Below are 15,447 nucleotides of genomic sequence, written 5' to 3'. Positions count from 1 at the left end.
AACTATGTGTTTTCTCTTGAACTATCATGAAAAAACTCTAAGTACCAAGAATAGAAGTTTGGGAGATGACTTTGTCTTAGGATTGTTCCTCTTATCAACTTCTCAAGGAAATCTGCTAGACACTTACCACATAACCCATTTGCATGAGCTATGTCCTGAATGCAACTATATGCACTATGATCTTTAACTTGTCTCTAACCTTTACTCAAGGACGAGTAAAGACTCAAGTGCGGGGGATCTTGTTGATGGTATTTTCACTATGATTTTCGACCACTAAAACTGTCAATAATGGTTAAGTTTTGGGGATAACACCAAGCAACTAAGTAGTGACATAGGTACAATTCACTTGGTTCCACATGTACATGTCATTATTTGGATGCAGGTGTAAAACAGCCACTAATGAAGCCTCATCAAGCTCAAATGAAGCAAAGATGATCAAGAACCAAAACCACCGTAGATCAACAAAAGATTGAAGATGACAAGTGGGGACAACATGTGGAGCAAGGTGGTGGGCCAACCCCCCCCAAGGGTAGGTCGGCCGACCCACCTTTGGTGGGGTCCCACTTGGCCCACACTCCCACCTACCTTAGCACCTTCTAGAAGCTTGGTGGTTGTCTGCTTTGGTTTTTCATACGACTTGGAGGTGGTCTCCCACGGCTTTGCCTCTGACATAACAAAGACTGACGTCGAGAATGAGGAGAGGCTCTGTGCTCTTGTTGACGACACTGAGGGTCCTAGTGAGGGGCTAGAAAAACTCTTTGAGCCGGATGTTCTTCCCCCTGAGGTCTATGGTGGATATGAGGAAGGTGGTGCCGGTGAAGATGGTGGCAACGGTAGCCAGGGCCTGTGAGCCTTATCTAGGTATAGAGACATGTGTAATAAGTTAGTCTTTTTGCTACTTTGTGCTATTGTGGCCTGGATGGCCTTAAGACTTATGTAAGTATTTGCTACAGTGTTTTAAGCTGAGGTTTCCTCTTTCCTTTTTGCCTGAGTTTTGTTTCTTTGACCAAGTTTTCGACATAGACTCGTATACCTCAAGGGCGGAGCGAGTGGGGGTACCATAGCTCAGAGGCCTAGGAGAGCCCCTGGCTCGACATCCCTCGACCCTTAAGGGGTTCGAGGTGTTCTCTACTTAGTCATGTAACATTTTTTGAAGCGCAAAAGAGAAGAGCGATGTTGAGATTTGAAGAAACATTCAGATTTCTTAGGAGTCTAGGGGGTTCCCCCTATCAGCCCCTGAGGGAGTCTTGACTATGATGTAGCATAGTCAAGGCTACCTTTCTTTCTACAAATAAAATGATAAGTGTTGAAAGTCAAAAGCATTTTCATTCATTCAAGATGCCACAAGGGTATATAATACAGGGAATGTGCAAAGCTTCGAGGCTCTAGGGGTAGAAGCGATGTAGTTGTTTGATGTTCCATGCGTTGGTGATGACTATGCCCTTGTCATTTGCTAGCTTGTAGGTTCATGGCTTCAAGACTTCTGCCACAACACATGGGCCTTCCTAAGGTGGGGTCAGCTTGTGGCGCCCTTGGTTGCTCTACCATCGATAGAGGACTAGGTCGCCGACTAGTAGGTCATGTCTTGGGCATCGTTGAGCTGGTCGACTGCATTCTCCCGTGCTGCCTTGTTTGTCTGCTCGTTGTACGCCTTGAGTTGAGGGGACCCATATTCGAGGTCTGTGGGTAGAACAGCCTCGGATCCATAGACCATGAAGAACGGGGTAAATTTCATAGCTCGACTAGGTGTCGTCTGTTGACGGTCCTTAAGTATCAAATTTAATTAACAAATAAATAAAGAAAAGGATCCAAATGCAACTGACATCCAGACTTAGGGTTTTATCTGATAGAATTCCACGAGTTTTGGTGTTTGTCTATTTCTGCAGGGGGTTATCAGGAATTATGGAAGAAAGGCCCACACGTTGGGTTTACATAGAGATATTAACGTGCCGTGCAATTATCCTACATCTAGAAGAGTCCAGAAGCCACGAGAACGAACGGGAGACCGGACGGGCTCGGGGGCAGGGCGCCCGCCCTCCCCCCTTGGGCGCCCGCCCTAGCCTCGGGGCCAATCACAGTCAACTTCGCGGATCATGCTCCACCGACCTAAAGGATCAAGGAAAACCGTGCGATTAATGTCGGTTTGATCCAACGGCCCACATTCACTTGGAAGGACTATATAACCAGACCCCCTGGCCCCTGGAGGAGAGCACCTCTATCCCTTAGAAACCCTAATTCATTATTCATCTTGGGAGAAGAAGCCTCTGATCAAGCCCTAGAGCCACCACATCAATTAGATCTCTAGTTTAGCATAGCTACATAGGATTAGAACTAGAATGAGTTAATCTTCGATTTGTTTCCGGATATGTCAAGAGGATTCTTGGTAATTCTCTATTGCTCTTCAATTGTTCATCTTTGTTCTTCAATATTATGAATATGACTTTGTTCTACTTCAATATATTAATTATGACTTTGCTCTACTTGTTTATATTCGCAATTATATTGTTCTTATTTTATCATAGTTATATACTTGGCTTAGTTAGATTGGAATTATATACATGTTTAGGATCGTATAGCATTTATCCATGTGTACAGTGGGTAAATGATAAGTATTGTGTAGGCGTGGTGCCTATACCGTATTTATCTGCGATTGTATCCTATATGCCAGATCACGGGGTAGTTCGTGGTAGTGACAGCTCCATTGATTCTTATATAGTCCCCCTCTCGTGTATAGGGCTGGCAGAGCAACATTATTACAGGGGAGTGATTGCGATGTTTCTCATATTCCTTGATAATATCACTATGCATGGGCGTAGTCCTGTCTCACAATGATTGCTAAGTATAATTGCACTAACTATGATATGCTAGACTGTATAGATAAGAATAACTTAGGAAATATTCTTGTAGTTCGTCCTAATTCCATGCTAATGACTTGCTAGAATATCTATTGAGGTGCTTATCATATTTATATGTGGCTAAGTTATGCTGATCCGATTAATTATCTTTGTCACCATTTATACTTTATCTATCCTTTATGTGACATTTATCCCTGTATGAAAGAGATAGATAACTACTCTCAATTATACATGCAATAATAGATACTCAATTCTATATTCCATTCTATAGTCAACATTGATGTTTAGCAATCCCTTCCCAGTGGTAAAAATATAAATAACGATACCTGGAATACTTCTCGGTTAAAATGCTACATTGGTATTAATCTGTGCGCCTGCAGATCTTATTTATTATTTATTTAGAAGAGCAATTGCATATTTCAATACCGCGTCTCTCATGTCATGCTGGGGATGACAACTTGGCTTAAGTGGCATGAGGGATAGGTTTGGCATTTTTGTCGCCGTTATCAGAATTAGAAAACTAAGTCTACTTTTGGTAGTGACGTTAAGAATGCCCAACAAGCATTTTTGGCGCCGTTGCCGGGGAAGGTTGATTACTAATCAGGAATGAATATGGAATTTTGAGTCATCATGCGCATCACTAATATGATCGAGATTATCAATTCTCTCATACAATTTTACCCTGATATTTTTCTATTTTATCTTATGCAGGGTAATGTATGAATAGAAGACATCTTTCAGGAAATTTTGTTTACAATCCCGAAGCGTTATTCAGAAAAACAAGAGCCAAGCTCAAGAAGAGATCATCAACACTTCAGCACGAAGCTTCATCCAATCAAGAAGATCACCGAAGTTTCACCCGGAACTTGTCTTCAGAGTTCGAAGCCATGGCGAACAAATCGATCCGTGAGTTCTCAGCTCCCACTACGGACAACATCCGCACTGGACCTGCTGCAGAGATCGATGGCAACTTTGAGCTCAAGCCTGGACTTATCAACATGGTGCAATCCAACCAGTTTTGTGGGAAGGCACATGAAGATGCTAGTGCTCATCTCCAACACTTCCTGGAGATTTGCAGCACATTCACCATATCAGGAGTCCCCAGAGATGATATACTACTTCACCTCTTCTCATTCTCACTGTTGGGGAGAGTGAAGCAGTGGTTCTACGCTACAAAAGAGAAGAATACTACGTGGGCACTCTGCTCCATGAACTTTTTGGCTAAGTTCTTTCCCATGGGCAAGACCAATGCTCTCTGTGGGAAATTACAACTTTTCAGCAACAACATGATGAATCCGTTCCACAAGCATGGGAGCGCTTCCAAGACTACATCCTAGAATGTCCCCATCATGGAATGGAGATCTGGCTACTGATGCAAACCTTTTATCATGGGCTCGGCAATAGTGCCCGAGAGACCATGGATGCTGCAGCTGGAGGAGCATTCCTATCACTCACCAAACCACAAGCCATAGCTCTTGTGGAGAAGATGGTGTCCAACCAAGGCTGGAATGAAGAAAGGAACCAGACACGCAAGAGAGGTGGAGGTATGCATCAGCTCAAGGAGGTAGACATGCTGTCTTCAAAGCTAGACCTGCTCATGAAGAAGCTCGATGATAGAGCTGGAGATAAGAACGAAGTTATGCACATCTACGATTCTCACATGACTTGTGAGGAGTGTGGAGATACTGGACACTCAGGCAATCACTGCCCCGAGATGCTTGAGGATGTGAACTACATCATCAACAACAACTACTACTACAACCGTCCTCAACAAAATCAAGGTTGGAATCAAGAGAGGCCTAACTACTCAGGTAATTATCTTGTAACAGTTCTTACAACAATAATAATAATTTTCCACTTCTGAGGGAGTTAGTGTCTAATCAAGGAAAGCTAATGGATATCCTATCTAAGAAATTCGCATCTAATGATAAAATGTTAGAAAATATAAATAATAGAATGGATAATTTCTCTACTGCCATCAAGAATTAAATTAGCTTTAGTAAAATGATTGAATCTCAGTTAAATCAAATAGCTGCTGCTGTTCCTACTACTAACCCCGGTATACCATCACAACCGGAAGGATTAGAATCTGCAAATCTTGTAGACATGTTTGATACAGGTAACTACTGGAGTAACCCCATCATTGAAGTTACTACTGACCTTCTGCCGGTCAAGAGAGGCGATCCAGGATGCCCCGTAATCCCGATCTCCATCGGCATGGTGGTCTTCCTAGAAGCACTCTGCGACTTTGGCTCTAGTGTCAACATTATGCCAAGGGTACTATATGAAAAATACTTTACATATCCATTATTAGAAACAACCATGTGTTTGCAGCTTGCAGATCAGACACTAAGTTTCCCCAAGGGAATATTGAAGAACCTCTGTTTCTGAGTTGGTACCTTATATGCCCCAGCAGACTTCGTGGTGATAGAGACCGGTAATGATGAGAGGGCACCCGTCATCTTAGGGAGGCCATTCCTGAACACCTCGGAAGCTGTCATCTATGCTAGTGCTGCCAAGATCAGTTTCTACATCAAAGGGAGGAAGGAGACGTTTTCCTTCAAGAACAAGACTGCACAAATCCCAGAACAATCCCGACATGAACCAAGGAAGAGGACTAACAGGAAGAACAGGAACAAGCAAGTGTGGACCAAGTCAGCTAAGATGGTCACTGCAGTTCAAGAAGGTCAAGATCGTCGACTTAAGTCACCGTTTCTAACCAAGAAGGACAACCCAGGTATGCCAATTGCTCCATCAATGGGTACAACTTCTACAAGACACTTTGCGACACAGGATCGGACGTCAACATAATGGCCGCAGTCACCTATCGGCTCTTGTTCAGAACCATGCCCTTAAAACCAACATACATTCAACTCCAGATGGCAGATCAGACATTCCAAAAGGTTGAAGGTATAGTAACTGATGTCCCTGTCAAAATAGACGATCATTTTGTCCATACAGACTTTTAGGTTATTGACATGGGAGAAGATGAGTACGATCCACCCATCATCCTTGGGAGACCTTTTCTCAGCACCGTTAAAGCAATCATCTACATTGGAACTGGAGAAGTCCACATGCACTTCTCCTCGGAGAAGGTACGCCGCTATTTTACTGACCCTAACTATATAGTTGAAGACTCTAAGCAGGTCAGAACAAGAAGAAGATGACGCAACCGTAACTAGAGGAGGCAAATCATCAAGGACGGATGGGCAGACTACGAAGGAGAAGTGGTAAGATCTGAAGACATACAGCTCGAACAAAATTATCCTGAGGAGACCGTAGCACCGAGTCAGATGTGGAGAGAGAAGATAACTATACACGAAGAGGAGGCGCCGCCGAAACCACCGACTACGCCATCCAACGAATCCCACGACAACTGAGAAAACGGAGAGTCCTGTTCGGAGGACTTAAAAACACCGAACGCCTTGCCAAGAGGTAAACTTGGTAGTTGTCCTTTTCCTTTCAATTATTTAAAATAGTTTACTTAGTTAATCAGGTTCATACTATCCTAAAAAGAAAATAAAAAATGTTAAAAACCAGTAAGCCCCACGTGAGTATACGAGTGGCATAAAACCCATAAGTACATTCACTATGGTGGCATAAAAATAAAATAAATAATTTTTCTGCTATATAAAATGAAAATATAAAAAATAGAGAGTAACATTTATTGAGGAGGCTCAACATGATAAAGGCTAGATAATTATGCTAACACTTAATCAGTTACACAAAGCTTTGTTGTCTATTGAGCTCCACAGAATTCAAGAATCAAGAAGACTAGCAGACGGAGGATATTCTAATCGCTGTCAGGGTGCTGCCGACTTTCAAATACACCTCTGCCACCTGCTAGCTACATCAGAAGAAATTACGTCAAAATTCAACTTGGGGGAGAGCACCCCCATTTATCCCGCTAAGTATTTCTATCTATCTTTATACTTATACTATTTTAAAATATAAATATAGATAACTATGAAAAACCAAATAAAGATTTTGTGCTTATATATATATATATCTTTTGCTTAGTATGCTTAATAAATAAATAAAGTGGCTATGCTAAACTAAATCTTAATAATAAAACTCTAGCACGGATATGATGAATAGTTGCTCTGCCTAATTTTCAAATTTGGAGTTCTCTCTCTAGTTTAGACATAACTGTTATAATTTAAAGCTTGCTCTGAACCTAAACTTGTGGAAAGAGAACTTGATCTAAAGTTTAAGTTGTGAACGGATATGATATGGGAAGGTTGAGCTGTTGTTTATCTATTCCTAGAGATGCTAGAAATCTAGAGAATTTTATCTTTGAAAATCATTAAAATATCACATGATGAGTTCCTGTATGATGAGAAGTTTAAATTCCTACCACAACCATATATATACATGCTTGCTAGACTTTGAGCCACACATTTACTTTTTACTGCTTATGAGCATTGAGTGTGGTCAAGCTGTGTAGACCCTTAGGGGCTTGTCATGTGGTTAAAATCAAGATTCACTTGCACGTTCACTCACACATGCTGCTTCTACTCCGGAAGTACGCATCCACATATAATCACCCATTTCCATCTCCAGAACCACCCAAAAATATTCTACTCCTAATCCGGGAGAGAATAGCCAAAAATATTTCTGTTTTTCCTCTATGAAATAAATGCTCAAGTTATCTTGGTTACTACCACTTGCTACATTATTTTAAGAGATGAGTGCTCTAAAAAAAGAAGAAAGATACGAGGAAATAAAAAGGGGCAAGTGTCCGGAACCTCGAAAGAAAAGAAAAAGTGAGACGAGAGGTAAAAATGGACAAGTGTCCGACAGTAGAATTAGTGGTACAAGATACCCACCTCAGAGGAAAGAAAAAGAAAAAGAAGAGAATCTCATTCTCCTCAAAAAGTTTCAAAGAGCAAGAAAGGTATGTATCCCCTCAAAAGAGCAAAAGTAGAATTAGACTTTCACCATTGTTATCACCATCATCACCATACACCATTCATTCGCCACACATGCACATCTTGATTTGACTTATTGACTTCTTTCTCTAGATCCATGGTTTGACTATATAACAAATGTATTGTAAGTATGTATACTTTATCTCCCACCTATGAGCTCTAGATATCAAAGCCTTATTAGAGCAGGGTGAGAGAGAAGGCAATGTCACTATGCCTTATACCACAAATACCACATACTTTGAGAGAAGGCATGTACCATCACTGCCTTGGTAAGGATCCAGAAATACCACAAAAGAAAGATCTGAGAGAGTCATACAAGGAATCTCTGAGTTTTATTTGAAAATCCGCAAAACTCCAGAGCTATAGCTGATCAAGGATAAGAGACATGGCACTTGACTAGACCGTTCTATCTTTTAACTGCTCAAGACAGAAGTGACGATTACAAGTCCCATGGTGAAAGGTAAAATAAGTAAGTCTTAATTCTTGACAATTTACTCTAACTCAGAGATGAGATTTCATTTGAAAGCATGTGTACCGTCAAATTTTTAAAGGCATTTCAGCAACTTCTGATCCATCACTGAGATTATCCTTGCTCAGGGACGAGCAAGAGGTAAGCTTGGGGGAGTTTGTTGATGGTCCTTAAGTATCAAATTTAATTAACAAATAAATAAAGAAAAGGATCCAAATGCAACCGACATCCAGACTTAGGGTTTTATCTGACAGAATTCCATGAGTTTTGTTGTTTGTCTATTTCTGCAAGGGTTTATCAGGAATTATGGAAGAAAGGCCCACATGTCGGGTTTACATAGAGATATTAACGTGCCGCGCAATTATCCTACATCTAGAAGAGTCCAGAAGCCACGGGAACAAACGGGAGACCGGACGGGCTCACGGGCAGGGCACCCGCCATCCCCCTTGGGCGCCCGCCCTGGCCTCGGGGCCAATCATAGTCAACTTCGCGGATCATGCTCCACCGACCTAAAGGATCAAGGAAAACCGTGCAATTAATGTCGGTTTGATCCAACGGCCCATATTCACTATGAAGGACTATATAACCAGACCCCCTGGCCCCTGGAGGAGAGCACCTCTATCCCTCAGAAACCCTAATTCATTATTCATCTTGGGAGAAGAAGCCTCTGATCAAGCCCTAGAGCCACCACATCAATTAGATCTCTAGTTTAGCATAGCTACATAGGATTAGAACTAGAAGGAGTCAATCTTTGATTGGTTTCCGGATCTGTCAAGAGGATTCTTTGTAATTCTCTATTGTTCTTCAATTGTTCTTCTATATTATGTATATGACTTTGTTCTACTTCAATATATTGATTATGACTTTGCTCTACTTGTTTATATTCGCAATTATGTTGTTCTTAGTTTATCATAGTTATATACTAGGGTTAGTTAGATTGGAATTATATACATGTTTAGGATCGTATAGCATTTATCCATGTGTACAGTGGGTAAATGATAAGTATTGTGTAGGCGTGGTGCCTATACCGTATTTATCTCCGATTGTACCCTATATGCCAGATCGTGGGGTAGTTTGTGGTAGTGACAGCTCCATTGATTCTTATATAGTCCCCCTCTCGTGTATAGGGCTGGCAGAGCAACATTATTATAGGGGAGTGATTGCGATGTTTCTCATATTCCTTAATAATATCACTATGCATGGGCATAGTCCTATCTCGCAATGATTGTCAAGTATAATTGCACTAACTATGATATGCTAGACTGTATAGTTAAGAATAACTTAGAAATTATTCTTGTAGTTCGTCCTAATTCCATGCTAATGACTTGCTAGAATATCTATTGAGGTGCTTATCATATTTATATGTGGCTAAGTTATGCTGATCAGATTAATTATCTTTGTCACCATTTATACTTTATCTATCCTTTATGTGACATTTATCCCTGTATGAAAGAGATAGATAACTGCTCTCAATTATACATGCAATGATAGATATTAAATTCTAATTCCATTCTATAATCAACATTGATGTTTAGCAATCTCTTCCCAGTGGTAAAAATATAAATGACGATACCTGGAATACTTCCCGGTTAAAATTCTATATCGGTATTAATCTGTGCGCTTGTAGATCTTATTTATTATTTATTCAGAAGAGCAATTGCATATTTCAATACCGCGTCTCTCATGTCATGCTGGGGATGACAACTTGGCTTAAGTGGCATGATGGATAGGTTTGGCATTTTTGGCGCCGTTATCAGAATTAGAAAACTAAGTCTACTTTTGGTAGTGACGTTAAGAATGCCCAACATCGTCCTCAAGCTCCACAGGACCAAAGACACCTCATTGACCCATTTCTTCCTGAATTTCTTCAATTATATAGATTCTCGACTTTAAACCTTGGAGGATCATACCATTGGCACACTCGACCTGGCTATTAGTTCGTGGGTGGGTGACTGTAGACCAATTCAAACGCATGTGATGATGGTCACAGAAGTCCAAGAATTGCCTGTAAACTGTGTGCCATTGTCTGGGATGATGACATTGGGAACCCCAAAGCAATGGGTAATGTCGGTGAAGAACAAGACAACTTGCTCGGAGCATATGTTGGTGATGGGTCGAGCCTTGATCCACTTGGAAAACATGTCAATGGCTACAAGTAGGTGCGTGTAACCCCCGGTCGTCCTATGGAGGGACCCCATGAGGTCGAGGCCCCAGACCACGAATGGCCAAGTGATGGGGATCATCTGTAAGGCGTGCATCAAGAGATGTGTTTGCTTGGCATAGAATTGGCACCCGTGGCACGAGCAGACGAGGTCAATGGCATCGGCGATGGCGGTGGGCCGGTAAAAACCTTGCCGGAAGGCGTTTCCAATAAGGGTCCTTGGTGCCACATGGTGGCCACAACCCCCGAGTGTATGTCCTCGAGGAGCTTTCTGCCTTCCTCGATGGTGATGCACCGCTGGAGGATCCCTGTTGGGATTCGTCAATATAGCTCCTTGTCGTTGTTGTAGATAACATAGGACTTGGCCCACCGAGCGATATGACGAGCCTCCTTCCGGTCTTCTAGAAGCTCCCCCGAATCAAACAATCGGGAGAGGATCACACCAATCCAGCGGTTGGCTCAGCTGGGAAGATGACTACTTGACCTCCATGACTTCTGCTGCCACTAAGAGGGCCTCGATCGTGGGTGCAAGCTCGAGCGTTGATGCCATGGCACCAGCCCCATGCCCAGGTCGACTGAAGGCTCGAGGAGATCCCTCGAGAACACGTCTGGCGGGACTGTGCCTTGAGTTGATGCGATCTTGGTGAGCTTGTTTGTAGCTTCATTGTATCATCTGGCGATGTGGTTGAGCTCGAGACCTTGGAACTTATCCTCTAGCTTGTGCACTTCATTGCAGTAGGCCTCCATCTTGGGGTCGTGCAGCTCGAGGCTTTCATGACTTGGTCGATGACAAGTTGTGAATCACCTTGAACATCAAGGTGTTGTACCCCTAGCTCGACGACAATCCTCAGCCCATTGACAAGGGCCTCATACTCTGCAACATTGTTAGAGGCTACAAAATGAATACGGATGACATACCACATGTGGACGCCAAGGAGCAAGATGAAGAGCAAGCCAATGCTTTCTCCTGTCTTCATGAGCGACCCGTCGAAGTACATCGTCCAAAGCTCGGCCTAGACTTGCACCTGTGGAAGCTAGGTGTCGGTCCACTCTACGATGAAATCAGCCAAGACCTAGGACTTGATGGCTTTACATGGTGCGTATGCAAGAGCCTCACCCATGAGCTCGATCGACCACTTGGCGATCCTCCCAGTGGCCTCCCAGTTTTGGATGATCTTGCCTAGAATAAAAGACAAGACCACCATAATTGGGTAGCCGAGGAAGTAATGCTGCAGCTTGTGGCGTGTGAGGATGACCATGTTGATGAGCTTCTGGATCTGCGGATAGCATGCCTTGGTTTCTGAGAGCACCTCTCTGATGAAATAAACTGGTCACTATACGGGCAAGGCGTGCCTTCTTCTGACCTCTCGACCACAACCGCTGCGCTGACGACCTGAGTAGTTGCCATGACTTAGAGGAGGGTCTCAGTAGGTCGAGGTGGCACTAGAACTAGAGCGGAAGTCAGCATGCCCTTGAGCCTATCGAGGGCTTCCTCATCCTCGACGGTCCACGTGAAATGCTCAGCCTTTTTGAGGAGGCGATATAGTGGCAAGGCTTTCTCCCCTAGCCGTGAGATGAAGTGGTTGAGAGATGTTAGGCAACTCATAACTTTCTATATGCCCTTGACATCTCGAATCGACCCCATTTTCGTGATGGCCGAGACTTTCTCAGGATTGTCCACGATGCCACGCTAGGAGACAATGTACCCCAAGAGCATACCTCGAGGTACACCAAAGACACATTCTCAGGGTTTAGCTTGATGTTATTAGCTCATAGGTAGCAAAACACGATCTCAAGGTCATCTATGAGGTTTCCTACTTCTTTTGACTTAACTATGATATCATCTACGTATGCCTCGACTGTGATCTTATGTGCTCACTAAAAATGTGGATCATGCACTTCTGATATGTTGCCTCGGTGTTTTGAAGACCGAAAGACATGGTAACATAGCAGTACATACCAAAAGGGGTGATGAAGTAAGTCACGAGCTGGTTGAACTCCTTCATTTTTATTTGGTGATAGCCAGAATAAGCATCAAGAAAGGAAAGCGTTCCACATCCCGCGGTGGAATCAACAATTTTATCGAGATGTGGTAAAAGAAATGGAACTTTTGGACATACTTTATTTAAAAATATTGTAATCAATACACATCCACATTTTCCATTCTATTTCTTAACTAGTACAAGATTAGCTAACCACTGGGATGATAAACCTCCTTGACGAATCCGGCCGCCAAAAGCTTGTGAACTTCCTCCCTGATGATCCTCCGCTTCTCCTCGTTGAAATGGCGCAGATGTTGCTTCACCGGCTTAGACCCGACCCAGATCTCCAAGGTGTGCTCGACGACTTCCCTCAGTATGCTAGGCATATCTAAGGGACTCCATGTAAACATGTCAGCATTCACATAGAGGAAGTCAACGAGCACAGCTTCCTATTTGGCATCGAGGTTGGCGTTGATCGATACCACCTTGTCGTCGGAGCTATTGGGGTCAAGGGGGATCTTCTTGGTTCCCTCTGCTGGTTCAAAGCTCCCCATACGGCGCTTTGGTTCTAGGGCCTCAGCGGTGAGGGCCTTGAGCCTTGAGGCGATCTCGGTGGAGTTCTCGATGGCTTCTTCATATTCGACGCACTCGACGTCGCACTCATATGCGTGCTCATAGGAGGAGCTGACGGTGATGATACCCTTGGGCCTCGACATCTTGAGCTTAAGGTATGTGTAGTTGGGGACGGCCATGAACTTGGCATACCCCAGGCATCCAATGATGGTATGGTAAGTGTCGCGGAAGCCAACCACGTAAAAGTCAGGACCTCCTTCTAGAAATTAGTTGTGGTGCCGAAACAGACCATGAGGTTGATTCGACCCACCGGGAGGGCCTTCTTGTGTAGTACAACTCCATGGAAGCCACCCACACTCAGCTTGAGATGCGATCTCTCGATCCCCAAGAGGTCGAGAGTCTCGAGGTAGATGATGTTGAGGCTGGTGTCACCATCCATCAGCACCTTCGAGAGACGAGCGTTGATGATGATGGGGTCGATGATGAGCGGGTAGACTCCAGGACTGATAACATGATCGGGGTGGACATCACGGTCGAACGTGATGGGGGTGTCGGACCAGTCGAGGTACTGGGGCACTGCCATCTGAACTACGAAGACTTCTCATCGCTCCCTCTTGCATTTTCGAGTCATGAGCTACGTTGAGGGGCCGCCATAGATCATATAGCAGTCATGTACCTCAGGGAATTTGTCGTTGTCGTCGCCGCCCTTGTCATTGTGCTTATCCTTCCTCTAGTCATCCTTCTTGATGCCTAGACTATTGAAGTACTTCTTCAGCATGCGGCAATCCTCGAGCTTGTGGTTGGCCCCTCCCTTGTGGTAGGGCCAGGGCTCTTTCAGCATCTTGTCAAAGATGGCTCCCTCTAGAGGGCCTTGAGGCTTCTTGTGTTCCACCATGGTGATGAAGTCAGCATCGATGGCCTCGTGCTTGCCTTGTTGCACCTTCTTTTTGTTGTTGTTCTTTTTGGGCCCTTGCTTGGGTCGTTGTCATCGTCCGCCTATGCTTTTCCCTTGTCTTTCTTGTCGACGGTTCTTAAGTATCAATTTTAATTATCAAATAAACAAGGGAAAGGACCAATATACAAACAACACCTAGAATTAGGGTTTGATCTGACAGAATTCCACGAGTTTTGTTGTTTATCTGTTTCTGCAGGGGGTTATCAGGAAATAGGGAAGAAAGGCCCACATGTCGGGATTACATAGAGATATTAACATGCCGCACAATTTTCTACCATCTAGAAGACTCCAGAAGCCACGGGAACGAACGGGAAGGCGATCGGGCTTGGGGGCAGGGCGCCCGCCCTCCCCCCTAGGGCGCCCACCCTGGTGTCTCCACCAATCAGAGCCAACTTCGCGGATTATGATCCACCGACCTAAAGGATCAAGGATAACCGTTCAATCAATGTCGGTTTGATCCGACGGCCCACGTTCACCTAAGGGGACTATATAAGCAGACCCCTGGCTCCTGGAGGAGAACAAGTTCATCATAGAGTTGAGAGGTGCCCTCGAAGAATAACATTTCCTCTAAATAGACTTAGGGATTAGCATCTAATGTGAGAGTAGACTAGATCTACTAGATTGAGAGAGATAGAGTGGAGGTGTAGATCGGAGGAAGCCCGGCCTGTCGGTGTCTACTCCGAGGTTGTACCTGCGGGATCAAGTTCTCCTAACCCAAAGCTTGCTCCTAGGATTCTTCAGTATTTCGACTTCTAAATACTAGTAAGTTCTTGTTTTATTGTTCTTTGGTTTATGAGTTTACTTTAATCTCTTCGCGTAGAGTTTAGAGTAATCATCTCTAGCGTAGACATGGTGTTTGGGCTAGGATACTCATAGATATCCCCTGACTAGCTGGGCCGTGGTAGTAGCGAGGAACGTGACATTTCCGAGTTACCTTTACTGCCCATATCCTGTTAGTAGGATCGAAAGGGTTTATAGGTGCAGGTTGAACATCCTCTGTGGTGTCTAGATTCCGTGAGCCTCCCTAACAGAACAGTAGATCATCCTTACCAAGGTTAGAATGAGATTACGGTTGTAGTCTTCTCTATATGTCGGCGTTTTCCCCACGGGGGGTCACACCAACGAGTGAATTTGTGTGCGTGCTCCCTTTCCCAGATGGTGATGCAAGAAAACACAGGGATTTATCCTGGTTCGGGCAAGAGAAGGCCCTACGTCCAGCAGGGGGGAGGAGTTTGTATTATCTTGCACCTAAGTGCTTGTACAGGGGTGAATACAAGCGTGGTATGAAGTGTGAGAGCCCTACTACGTATGAGTGTAGTATTGCGTGGTGTCCTCTGTTCTTATTCCTGAGTCCCTCCTTTTATAGTTCCAAGGAGAGACCCAGGGCACATGTATAGGTGTCAGAATAGAAGTCGATAGCGGCATGGAGCGCTGACCTACTCGAGGCTTCCGTACCGGCATGGCCTCGAGCCATCCCGTCTTGATAGCCTGGTGATGATTACGCGTGCCACTGCATTCTGC

Source organism: Sorghum bicolor, chromosome 7 (assembly GCF_000003195.3).
Source record: "Sorghum bicolor cultivar BTx623 chromosome 7, Sorghum_bicolor_NCBIv3, whole genome shotgun sequence".
Classification (NCBI taxonomy): Eukaryota; Viridiplantae; Streptophyta; class Magnoliopsida; order Poales; family Poaceae; genus Sorghum; species Sorghum bicolor.
Note: the sequence above shows the minus strand (reverse complement) of the source record.